The sequence below is a fragment of the Myodes glareolus genome, chromosome 7, assembly GCF_982192425.1.
Source record: "Myodes glareolus chromosome 7, mMyoGla1.1, whole genome shotgun sequence".
Taxonomy (NCBI): Eukaryota; Metazoa; Chordata; class Mammalia; order Rodentia; family Cricetidae; genus Myodes; species Myodes glareolus.
In genome coordinates, this window is record NC_142032.1 from 15,781,317 (window position 1) to 15,791,196 (window position 9,880).

At 44.4% G+C, this 9,880-nt stretch overlaps 1 protein-coding gene across 4 annotated transcripts in view; it reads right to left on the reverse strand.

Moving 5' to 3' along the window:
• Positions 1–9,082, reverse strand: part of Gbf1 (golgi brefeldin A resistant guanine nucleotide exchange factor 1) — a 142,963-nt gene extending 133,881 nt beyond the window's left edge. For all 4 annotated transcript variants that reach the window (XM_048439078.3, XM_048439076.3, XM_087907842.1 and 1 more), the window contains exon 1: positions 8,828–9,082. The gene's annotated coding sequence lies outside the window, so the exon portion shown is untranslated. The remainder of the gene's footprint in view (positions 1–8,827) is intronic.
• Positions 9,083–9,880: the final 798 nt, after the last annotated feature.

Genomic DNA, 9,880 nt, shown 5'->3' on the forward strand with positions numbered 1-9,880 from the left:
AGCTAAATTTGCATATTGTATAAAGATGGGATTCCCCAAGAAATGGAAGTCATGAAAACCATCAAACTAGGCATGGCAGTACATGCCTATAATCCCACCATTTGAGAGGCAGTGGCAGGTAGATCTCTGAGTTCCGGCCCAGCTTGGTTTACAGAGTGAATTCCAGGACAGCCAGAGCTACATGGAGAAAGCCTGTTTTAAAAAAAAAAGAAAGAAAACCATACATCCGCACACAGAAGACTGAAACTAGAACTCTGTCACACACAGAAGAATGAAACTAGAACAACCCCATCTCTCATCTTCCACCAAAAAAAAAAGAAAATCCAATGAGACTAATCACTCAGAAAACAATTCATGAAATTGAAAAGCTTCTAAACAGGAAAGGAAATAGTTAATTGAGTAAAGATACAGCCTACAGAATAGAAGAAAATCTTAACAAGCTATACATCTGGTATTAGAAGACTAATACCTAAAACATATAGAAAATAAACAAGCTAGAGTCAGGGAGATGGGAGATGGAACAGTCAGAAAAGCAGGAACCTGAGTCCAGATTCACAGAACCCAAATAAAGAGCATGGTAGTAGGTACCTGCAACCCGAGTGCTGGGCAAGTGGGGGCAAGGGGATCCCTGGGGCTTGCCAGGCAAGTCAATCTAACCAAATAGGTAAGCGGGTGCAGTGAAAGACCCACATCTCAAAACTTAAGGTGGAGAGAGATGAAACAATCTCCTGACATTGACCTCCAGCCTCCAAAGGACACATATGCATGTGTACACAAACATGTACAACACATATGCTTACACAAAGAGGAGGGGGAAAACAATAAAATCAATAAATGGGCTAGTAAAATAGACAGTTCTCAAAAAATGAAATACAGACAGGCGCAGAGGCAAATGGATCTCTGAGTTCGAGGCCAGCCTGTTTTCTGTGTAATTATTTCGGGTGTAAAGCTAGCCAGGTGGCGGAACGCCTGGTCTACTGAGTGAGTTTCAATATAAAGGTTCTCGAAGCACTAAAAACAGGTCATTGATATGACCTGCTGTATCACTCCTGGGTATTTAACCCTAAGGACTGCTTCAAGACAACATAACACAGAGATACTGGAACATCAGTGTTTACTGGAGTCCTATTCTCAATAGGTTCATTATGGAACCAACCTAGGTGACAGACAACAGAGAAAAGAAGGAAAATGTGGTATAAATATACACAATGGGATTTTCTTCAGTCATAAAGAACAGAGTAGTATCAGTCAAATGATTCTGTATCTAACTGAAGACCATCACACTAAGAGAATTAAGCCAATCTCAGAAAGAAATAAATCCATGTATATGTGTAAAGTAGTAATGCTGTCTGGGGGACAAAGGAGACCAATGGGAGGAAAAGAAGCAAGAAAAAGGACAGCAAGTGGGCATGTAGGGGGATATGCTCAATATAAAATACACAAGTACATTTTTAAAATAATTATTTTTTTCAATGATACTACTAAAGCCAGGTATGGTGGCACACATCTGTAATTCCAGCAATCAAGAGACAAAGCAGGAGGGGCAGGGTTCTGATGCCAGTCTGACTGCATGGTAAAACCTTGTCTTAAAAAAAAAAAAAAAAAAAAGGTAGGACACAGGCGAGAGGATGGCTGCTCTTCCAGAGGACCTGGCTTCAATTCCCAGCATTCACATGGTGGCTTGCAACCATCCAGTGCACAGGTGTGCATGCAGGCTAACACACATAGAGTCTGGCATCTATGGGCACTGCACACATGTGGTGCACAGGCATACAGGCAAACACATAAAAATAAACTTTAAAAGCAGTAGTCCCAGCAGTGGCCTAGTGGGTAAAGCACTTGCTACCAAGCCTCACAAGTTTGACTCCCCAGGATCCACTTAAAGACATGAGAGAACCCACTCCTGACATTGTTCTCTGACCTCCACACATGCACCATGGCACAAGTATAAAATACACAAAATAAATAAATGTCATTGTTTTCATTAGAAAGAAAGGACTAATGAGATGGATATGTACTTAAAGACTTGTCAGACAAATGTAAGGACCAGAGTTCAGATCCCCTGAATCCATATAAAAGCCAGGAGGGTAGCCCACCTGCTGCAATTCCAGCTTCAGATGGCAGAAACAGGATCTATGGAGCAAGTTGGCTAGCAAGACTATGGGCAAGCTCTAGAGCTGATTGAAAGGCATACTTTAGTGATAAGATGGAAGACTGGAGATGATTATGGACATCAACCTTAGGATTCCACATACAAACATGTGCAAATACACAAACATGCAAAAATGTGTACACACATCATATACAAATGAAAATGTAAAAAGAAAAAGTTAGCAAGAAATATGAGTAGAACAGGGCTGGAGAGATGGTTCAGAGGTTAAGATCACTGGCTGCTCTTCCAGAGGTCCAGAGTTCAATTCCCAGCAGAGTTCAATTCCCAGCAACCACATGGTAGCTCACAACTATCATAATGAGATTTGGTGCCCTGTTCTGGCACGTAGGCATATATCCCAGAATACTATATACATAATAAATAAATTAAAAAAAAAAAGAAATGAGTAGAACAGGCATTTTACAAATCAGAAAATACAAGTAATAGCCGGGCGGTGGTGGCACACGCCTTTAATCCCAGCACTCAGGAGGCAGAGGCAGGCGGATCTCTGTGAATTCGAGGCCAGCCTGGTCTATAAGAGCTAGTTCCAGGACAGGCACCAAAGCTACAGAGAAACCTTGCCTCGAAACAAACAAACAAAAAAATACAAGTAACAAATTAATATGCAAAGATGTAAAGATTATTAAACCAGGCAGTCGTGGCACACACCTTTAATCCCAACACTCCAGAGACAGATGGGATGTCAGGGGTTCAAGGGCAGCTTGGGCCACATACTGAGTTATAAGCCAAACTCGACTAACTAAAGATACTATCTCAGAAACACAACAAATCTGACAATAACTTAGTAAAGACCAAATGACCAGAGAACATTCAAACTGATATAATCAGTTTGAATAACAACTTGGGATTATCATGCCAAGTTAAAGAACTTCATATATTTATCTCAGCAACTTGTAGGTCTAGACCTCAAAGAAATAAAAAAATTCTGGCAAGGGGTAGGTATGGTGAGACTAGTGGGCAGAGCATAGCTGTATGTGAATTCACTTTTGGTGATCATCTGGGGTTGTTTTTGGATGGTTGGTTGGTGGTGTTTGTTTCTAATGAGGTCCTTACTCTATAACCCAGATGGCCTAGAACTTAAGACACTGGTGCCTCAAGTCTCCTGAGTGATAAGATTTACGGGCGTGCCCACACACCAAGCTCAGTCTTTCTTTTTCCAAGTCAGGGTGTGCTTCCTCTTTGCCTTTGCAAATGCTACTCCCTTCTTTTCAGAATGTTGTCTCCTTTTGTTCAGCTTTGTAAACTCTTCCTCATTTCACATTAAAATTCAATAATCAAGCAAGGTGTGGTAGTGGCTCACCTTTTTAATCCCAGCACTTAGGAAGCAGAGGTAGGCAGATCTCTGAGTTTAAGGCCAGTGTGATCTACAAAGAGTTCCAGGACAGCCAGGGCTACACAGAGAAACCCTATCTCAAAAAATAAAACAAGTCAACAGTCAAGTCATGAAACAATGTCAGTTATAAGAAGAGTCTTGGGGCTGGAGAGATGGCTCAGAGGTTAAGAGCACTGGCTGAACTTCCAAAGGTCCTGAGTTCAATTTCCAGCAACCACATGGTGGCTCACAACCATCTGTAATGAAATATGCTGCCCTCTTCTGGCCTGCAGGAACATATGCAGGCAGACCACTGTATACTTAATAAATAAATAAATAAATAAATAAAGCATTAAAAAGAGAAGAGTCTTCAGAGTCAAGACAGACCCAAATTCCAGTCCTGACTGCTAATACCTAAATGACTCTAGCCAAGACTTTTCTTTTTTCTTTCTTTTTCCCTCTTACCCACAGTGTTAGAAATTGAACCCAGGGCTACATGCAAGCTAGATGAGCATTGTATCACAAATTATAACCCTAAAGCAAGTTTCCTAATCTTCCTGAGCCTTTGTTTATAGTTTCCCACAGTAGCTATATATGGTAATCAACAGAAGGAGCAAGTGTTCAGGACTAGCCTGGGCTATACATTGCGACCTTATTCAAAAGCAAAGTTCTCCATTGCACAGTGAAGTCATCTTCTCTTGGGTTTGTTGTGAGGCACCCAGCATGGCACTGAATGTTGTCAACATCAACTAAACATTCTGTTTTTATGATGGCGTTTACTCATGAAGTCTTCTTCAACTAACTCATTCTCCTAGATAGTATGTATGAGTACATTTGTTTTGTCAGTCCATAACACTGTGTACACAGCTCTTTTTTAAACACATCTCAGCTGAACAGCGATGTGTACTTGTAGTACCAGCAATGGGAGGCCAAGAAAGGGAGATCATAAGCTCACATCTGGTTGGGTTGCACAGTGAGACCCTCTCTCTCTCAAAAAAAACAAAAGAGGGGGGGCGTGGAGAGATGACTTAGTGGTTAAGGGCACTTGCTGCTCTTACAGAGGACCTGGGTTTAGTTCCCGCCACCCACACTGTGGTTCACAATCATTTGTAACTCCAGTTTCAGGGGATCCAACTCTCTCTAACTTCTACCTGTACCAGGTACACACATGGCATACACACACATGCATGCAAACAAAACACTTCTGAGCTTGGAGGAAAGAGGCACACAAAAAAACTTACTGAACAGGAAATTATAGAAAGAGTAGGAGTTCGCTGGGCAGTGGTAAGCACGCCTTTAACCCCAGCACTCGGGAGGCAGAGGCAGGTGGATCTCTGTGAGTTCGAGGTTAGCCTGGTCTAAAAGAGCTAGCTCCAGGACAGGCTCCAAAGCTACAGAGAAACCTTGTCTCGGGAATTTAAAAAAAAAAAAAAGGATAGGAGTTAGAGAAAGTCGAACCAGGAAAAAGCAGGTACTCTGATCTGACCAGGCACAGCTGGAAAATCCTCTCAAACCTGCTAATCGGGTGCACGTTGTACCTTGGCTCTGCGTGCCATCTCCTCCTTCAGTGGAGATTCTGAGACTATCTCCAGAACCATATGTAGGGAAAAGCCACCGACCTGTCCAAAACTGCCCATCTGAGAGATGCAAATGAAACAACGCTCCTCTCTATCCTCATCCTAACCACTCAGAACACACAAGGTATAAGGGTAACCAGTGGCAGAGTGGAACAAAGAAAAGCAGTGAGTGACGGGGTACTGGGAGCGGCAGGACAGCCAGTCGTGCTGTGCTCACGTCTTCAAACAGTAGCCACCTGCAGAAGTGGCAGCTGCCTTCTTCAATTAGGGGCCTGCACAGTACAAGCTCTGCTGCTTCCTATCCATTTTCCACCTGACTGCTTCCGTCATTCACATTCCCTGCCTGACATGCACTCAAATGTATAACCCTTGTTTATAAGATTTGTCCTCAACCAGGCAGTGGTAGAACACGTCTTTAATCCCAGGACTTTGAAGGAAGAGGCAGGTGGATCTCTATGAGTTCGAGGCCAGCCTGGATTACAGAGTGAGTTCCAGGACAGCCAAGGCTACAGAAAGAAACCCTGTCTCAAAAAAACAAAAACAAAACAACAACAAAAAGATTTGTCGTTACACTTCCACGATTATTTATACTATTGCTGCTCTGAGCACATTCACTATCTGGGATAAATTATCACTTCCATGATCATTTCCACTACCACTGGAGTTCCAAAGAAGCATACACTCTATTGTATTTTCCTTTAAACAAATGCAGCTGAAACGAAAAATAGAGAAACAACAACTTATTACATTTATTTCATAGCTCTTTCAGCATGAAGGTAAAATGGATCTCTCCTTCTCCCTTCCACTCAACCCCACCACGAACCTGACATCCAATCATTCTAATCAGCAACAACCAGCCAACAGGGATGGAATGTGACCAGTCAATTGTCTTTCCAGAGACACGGTTTACAAATAGTATCTCCTCCCAAGCAGGAGCTGTATCTTCTTCCTCTCCAGCTGCCCACTGGAGCAGAAGAGACACTCTACCAGTGAGTGCTATAACGTTAAAGCAGCAGTCATCCTGACTCTGGAACACAGGGAGTGAAAGATGATCAGGTAAGCTGAAACTGGAACTGACAGCAGCTACGAAAATGTGCCCACAACTTTAATTCCTACTGTGTCAATGAGCATCACTGTTAAGACTGGAACACATGAGCTGGGCGATGATGGTGCACACCTTTAATCCCAGCATTTGGGAGGCGGAGGCATGTGGATCTCTGAGTTCAAGGCCAGCCTGGTAAACAGAGCAAGTTCCAGGACAACCAGGAGTACACAGAGAAACCCTGTCTAGGAAAAAAAAAAAAAAAAAAAAGATTGGAATATATGCCAGACAGTGGTTGTGCACACCTTTAATCCCAGCATTTGGGAAGCAGAGGCCAGCAAATCTCTGAGTTAGAAGTCAACATGGCCTACTGAGCAAGTTCCAGGACAGCCAAAGCTACACAGAGAAACCCTGTCTCAAAAAATTAAAAAAAAAAAAGACTGCAGCATAACATATAGCTTGCCTACAGCAGACCACTACTAAAAAGAAGTTTGAACTTTGAGAACAACCTTAAAGAAAATTTATGTTAGTGGAATTATTCCTACATAGAAAATTATATCCTGCCCCCAGCACTGAAAAATCAAACCCAGGGCCTCTCTCTCACATGCTAGGAAAATAAATGCTTTATCACTGAGATGCATTCTTTATTGGAAGTGTCTGACTCTCATAGAAAGCAGTGTCCTGTACCATTCCCACCCCATTTGCTTTAAATTTATATGAATCAGAAACATGATTCCTTCTCTTCCTAACACACATGTATACACACTCTAACATACCCATTTTTAGGAGGCAAAAATATACCCATTTTTAGGAGGTATGAGAAACCTGGTTCAAGGATTATATCATCCTAGATAATTTGCCTTCTAATCCCCAGTCCTCCACCTTGTTTCTACTTACCAAGGAAAAGAACTGACTGGCAGGACCAGGCCAAGCCACAAAGCCTAACCACATACTAAACTAATCCCAGGGATGCATGATATTTTGTGGGGTCCAATATTTGCTGAAAGGAATTAGGAAGACTGTTTTGTTTTGAGACAGAATCTCACTTTGTAGACCAGGCTAATCTTAAACTCAAAATGCTCTTCCTCAACCTAGAAAGTACTGAGACTGTCACTACACCTCGCATAAGTCACTACTTTCCAGAAGTATAGAGCCAGACCTAGTGGTGCAGGCCTGTAAATCCAGCAGCTCAGGAAAGATCACAAGTTCAAGGGCTACAGAGCAAGTTTCCAGGCCAGCTAGGACAACTTGGAGGGACCACATCTCAAAAATAAACAATTAAAGCAAGCTGTGGCTATGACTCAATGGTAGACTGCTTGGCTACCATACGTAGGACCCAACAGTCCCATCCCCATTACTGTAAGACCATGGCAGATTTTTCCATGTATATCCTCCACAAGGCCTATGTTAGTGCCTGATATTCTTGAGTTACTACGCTAAAAAACTAAAGTCCTCTTTGCCTCTGATGAACTGCCACTGCTTTATAACACAGCAATGTCAAAGGTCATTACTGGGCCATAAACGACACTCTTTGGGGTTGAGCCCCATCATCCACTCTGCTTCCTTGACTCTACCACAAGTAGATCATCTCTCACGACTTGTCTGTTTGTTTGAGACAGTGTCTCACTTAGCCCAGGCTGGACTCTAACTCAAGAGTCCAGAGGATGACCTTGAATGCCTGACCCTTTGTTTCCACCTCCCAAGTACTGGAATTACAGGTGTGCCCAGGTGCCCAAGCTTATGAAGAGCTAGGGATGGAACTCAAGACTTCATACATGCAAGGTAAGCCCTCAGCCAACTGACCTACATCTCCAGTCCTCTTCACGCTTTTTCACCTACTAAAAATAAATAGACCACCAGTACCGAACTTAATCTGTATTCAAATCCCCCTTAGCGCCCAACCGAATGTATCACAAAAGAGTGGCTTCTTTGTGACTAAATTTCATGTCCTTGGGGTAAATGGAAAAAAATCATAGTGGGAAAATGCCTACTCAAAACACACACCAAAAGAAAAGTGTTGACAGTTGGTGGTGGTGGCGCATGCCTTTAATCCCAGCACCGGGGAGGCAGAGGCAGGTGGATCTTTGTGAGTTCAAGGCCAGCCTGGTCTACAGATCTACAGGACAGCCAGAGACCCTTTTTCAAAGAAAACCAAGTGTTTACATACAGACCCACGGTGACAGCTGAGCTGTCCTGTAGAAGGAAAACCTTGTCTTACAGGCAGTTCACCAGGCTGCTGGCCTCCATCCTCCACGCCTTCTAATTGCCTAATCCCGCCTGCACCTTAATGAAGCACTTCAGTTGTATCAGGACAGAATCACCCAAAAGTGACAGCTCACAGGACCTGGGAAGATTCCTTGTCTAAACCCTGAAAAACCCATCCTTAGCTGTGCTTTCAGTTTTTGAGGACTGCATTCTATAAGAGTGCAGGAAGCCCTGAAGAAGAGGAGTTGAAAGCTAGACTAAGCCTAGCAAACCAGAAATGACTCTGGCATCCCCAGAGTCTCTTAGAGCTGAAAACACCCCTCGGAGCCAAGGGCTTGACCTTTGGCCCCTGCACACCTCCCAACTCTCTCCCACATCAATCTTTGGGGTTTATTTTCTCCCCCTAAGCCCTACCCCAGCCCGCTCCGCCCAACCGAAGGACCCTTCCTCCTCCTTCCTTCCTGGCAACGTCAGGCGGCCTTCGCGACGCTGGAACTCTAAGAAGAGACTTCGCTGACCTGTCAGCGGATCCAAAATGGCGGGGCCTAGTCCCAGTACCGGCAGCCGCGGCTCATGTCCAGCCTGGCCCCGGAGGCGTCTCCCAGCCGCTTTCCCGGCGCTAGTGGCGACCGAGACACGGGACGGAGCCTGTTTTCTGGAAGTCGATCCTAACTTCAGGGTGAAAGCTTACAGATGACCGGGAGAACTGGGCCGGGACGGTCGGCGGAGCCGGCTACCTTCCCTGTCAGCTCACTGACGTGGTAACTAACCTCAGTCTAGCCCGCTGCCTGGTAACTGAGAGTCCGGTCGCGCTCGGCCAATCAGAGTGTGGAACCCTGGGAAGTGGCATTCCAGCTATCCAATCCAAGGAAAGGAATTAGCTCCGGGAGGCGGGCAGTACCCAACGAGACCAGCCCAGATTACAAGGGAACAGAGAGTAGGTCGGGGACAGCCAACAGATACGCGGTTGCTCTGACTGACGGTTATAGAAGCCAATAAAAACTGAGAAATTGTGTTGGGCGGTTAGAGGGCTGGGGTTAGGTAGAGTTCGGTTGCAGCGCGCTGTTTACCAGTGGCTGCTGGGCATCCCCGGGAGGAAGGCTGTGATTTGCTGGAAAGTGGGCGGGGTCCGTTTTGAGAGCGTGAGCGGGCGACCCTACTCCCCGAACTACATCCTGTCAAAGTTAACTGGGCTTTGATATTTAGGGATCCCTCCCTTTCCGGGCGAGTCTGGGGAACCCTCCTTCCTAAATCCAACCCATGCAATCTTTTCATGCCGTCCTGTCTCTGTTTCCCATTTTGACTTATCGCAGGTGTGTGTGCCTGTCTCGTTCCAACTCTGATTTTGTGTTTTATACTCCATTCCTACCGTCCAGAAATAGAGAGAATGGTAACGGGAATCTTGGATAGCTAATTAAACTAATTTTCTCGTGTTCCAGAACTGGAAAAAGTTCTACCGAGGAAAGCTGGCTCCATGCCTAGCAGAGAACAACAGATCCAAGTGTGCTAATCCACCTATCCAGAGAGTTCAGGAGGACAAAAGAAAAAGAAAAAAATCTTTAATACTTCGC